Raw genomic sequence first — 3,644 nt, forward strand, 5'->3', positions numbered from 1 at the left:
GCCCTCAGCATAACATTAATCCTTATATTGGAAGCATGTAAAAGGATACGCAAGAAAACAGTGTAAAATTGTTGTAACTGATACTCTATCACTTATCAATTCACCTCGAGAGGACATCCCGCACGGTAATTTTTTCTCGATGGTCAAGTTTTTTCAATAAATCTGGTAACATCTGCCCAACGCTCAATTTTCCTCTAAGGGAGCTTGGTTCTCTGACTATTACTACTAGCCTTAGCTTACGATTAGTTGGGTGCAGAGAATCACTGCAACGAAATAGTTGACAAGCTGGCTTCGCAGGGTTTGCTCCGGGTCTGGATTACTCAACTTTAGCTGTTTTTATTGGAAGATGGAAATGGCCTTTACCGTGCAGAGATTGTAGATGTTTGAATTCTACCACTGGTTAAAACGAACTTATACAGTAGGCCTCATGAATAAAAAGTAAGCGCAGGCTCAGACTCAGTTTTTGCACTGATGAAGCTCAACAATTTGTACGGAAAATCGACTCGGAGTTTAAACTCACTTTTTTATGAGCAGTAGCTTGAAATCATCTATGCAAGTATGTCGATCAGAGACAGCTTTTCTTAGTCCGCGCGTCCATAAAAAATCTATTGAAAGCTTTTATAGCGGGATTTGTTTAGGTAAGACTGGTCTGATGAAAAGAAGACTCGGGAAAACATGAGTAGTGATTCTAAATTTTGTTCCAAGTGTCCCAGTATCGAGCTAAGTTTCATTTTTGGATTTAACTGTGAATTTTTGTACTAAAAATCGACAATTAGCTATCGTACGAGAGTTAGCTCGCTCTTGTGAAAACAGTACTAGGTGAGGCGTCATAAAAATAAGTGGAGAAGCAGGAGTTTGCGTGACAGATATACTGCACTCAAGACTTTGGTCAGCCCTCTAAGTACTTCCAAACTAATTTGGCAATATAAGTATCTACTAAATTATGATGCAATAAACTTGTTTTACTCTGGCTGCCTACCAGGTCACCCGGGAGTACATGGTAATGAGGCATCTGACCATTTGGCCAGAGAGGGAATGAACCCGGTTCGCAGCCAATTATAGCACACCTATATTCGGCCTAGTGGCGGCTTCGAGGGGCAAAACTCATTCTGCCCTCAATTTTAGAGGGTCTAGCTAGATATTTGCTTTCAATGAGCAAATGGGACTGCATACAACTTGTGGGACTACTGACTGGTAATTTTTCGGTTCATAAACTCCAGACTGTGATAGGCATACATGATAACACCACTTGCCCTTCCTGCTTAGGTGAGGATAAGAAGGCAAAACGCAATGTGCTTCTGCGTCGCCTTTGAAACGATTAGGTATGACTAATTGTGAAGCTGTATGGAGTTTATTTCTACACCCAGAAAAATGTCAGCTAAAAATATATTTCTCTCAACAAATGATTTGGTAATTATAACCAATATTTTTGCGGACTTTTTCCCAGGTATAACTAATTTAGAAGCTCTCTGACCTTCTTGTGCTCTTTTGTTTTCAGATCCCCATTGTTCAGTTTTATACTATCTATAATTCAGCCCTCTATCCCATAGGTAACTGAAAGCAAAAGCTTCTTCAAGAGGAAATCTTGATTTATAGGCCTATAAACAATGCCCGCATAAAAATTAGCAAAAGCTCGTCATTCCGGTGCTCGTAGGTCTCGCTCGAAGTTATCAGGCAGAGTTTTTTTTCAATTTATTTAGGTTTAAAAAAAAATGTAACGAAAAATAAAAACTTCAAAACTTTTTACGTAGTATAAATGAACAAAAACTGGTTTAGTATTTTACAACTTTAATAATCTCTCCAACTACCCAGCGTCCTCCGAAAAGTACCATCCCCCAATAGCTCAGCTTAACTTTCACTCTATTTTGTTTTTGTTTTGTTTAATTTTATGGGTTTCATTGCTTATTGAGGCATTTGCTGTTGTTGTATTGTAAGTAGCTGTAATTGTAAAAATAAATATTGAAATTTACAAACATACCTACATACATTATTTGTATCTGTTAATAATACATATAACGTTTATATGATTCAGTCATTTTGCTGATTTGTTGATATCATTTTCGGCTTTTGCTATTGTTCTTTCTGCTGCTTTTGTTTTTTGTTTTTGCTCTGATTTTCTCTATGCTATCATTTAATTTATAATTAATAATTAATAGATAAGTAATTACCTGCTTGACTACTTTGATTTTGCGATTTTACAAGAAAACATGCTGCTCGGCTGTAGTATGCTTGTATGTATGTATGTACGAGTATGTATTATTGCACAATTTGCTTAATTAAACATCATTTGTTTTTACTGTTTTCGTACTTAACATCAATTACAAGCAAAGTATGTATGTATGTATGTATGGATGTATTTTTTTAATTTAAATTTTAATACGCATTTTTGTATGCTTAATTTTTTATTCTCGCTTAACTTTTGAATACCTAATTATCATTTACACACATTTTGCGCTGTTTTACCACCAGACTATTTATCGTTTTAAATGCTTACTTCATGAGTGAGTGGGATTAAATGATTTTTAATTAAGGACTTATAAACGCTTGTGTTTTCAATAAAATATTATACACCATTAATATAGTATTTAAGTATATATGTATATAATATATATATATATATATATAGATATATATATAGTATTTGCATTAAGTTTATTTAGTTTACTTGCTTAGGTTTAAAATATGACTTCTTCTTTGCTGCACTGCAAATTTACTTGTGTAGCATCTTAGTTTTGAGACATTGAAATTTAACTAAAGTGTGAAAAAAACATATTTAAGTAGATTGCTTATTGTTTTAATTAAATATACAATATTAGAAAAAATACACACGCGTGTTTCTGCATTTTCTCAATTGATTTAAAATATTTTCGTTCTGTTAACAGCAAACAATTGAATTAATATTTTTCGGCTATTTTCATTTTCATTTTTGTTTTTGTTTTTTTTTTCATTTGCAATTATCGTTTTATGTATTTTTCCTCTCATAGCTATTGTTATTTTTGTTGTGTGATGCTTTATTAATATATATTTTGTATAAATTTAAATAGACTTAAGAACTATTATCACTATTGCAGAATTCGGCTGTATTTTTGTTGTTGTTGTTGGTTGATTTGTTCGATCGAAATTAATTGATTCTTTCATTTAGAATTATTTGTTTATTATTTATGGCATGTTTTTTACGAAAAAAAGATCGAAACAACAATTTGCTGTTCTATTGTTTTTGCATTAGTCTAAACAAAATTGAAGTTGGTTTAATTAAAATAACTTTTTAATATTTTCTGTGTGCTACCAGACATGTTTTCCAAAATTTAAGCTTACTTTTGATTACTTGTGCAATTTGTGTTTCGCTTTAAATGCTTATTTTTTTTAGAAGAAAGGATTAATATTTTATGGTAACTTTTTGTTTTTTATATCCGAGAGGGTCGTTTTTGGTTAGACGCTTTTATGTGATTGAGAAATTTTCAAGCTAGAATTTTTTATAAAAAAGAGTTAAAGTATACACCGAGTCAAATCACTGAGCGGATTTCGCTGGACGGAGCGTTGCCGTCGGGTGATATTCGCAGCAATATTTCGCTCAGTAAAACAGAACCGAAACGAAATTAGCGTTAAAAGTACAAAAGCGAAAATATGAATCCATACATTTTTCC

The sequence above is a fragment of the Rhagoletis pomonella genome, unplaced genomic scaffold (genome assembly GCF_013731165.1).
Source record: "Rhagoletis pomonella isolate Grant_MI unplaced genomic scaffold, Rhpom_1.0 Rhpom_scaffold_00005, whole genome shotgun sequence".
Lineage (NCBI taxonomy): Eukaryota > Metazoa > Arthropoda > Insecta > Diptera > Tephritidae > Rhagoletis > Rhagoletis pomonella.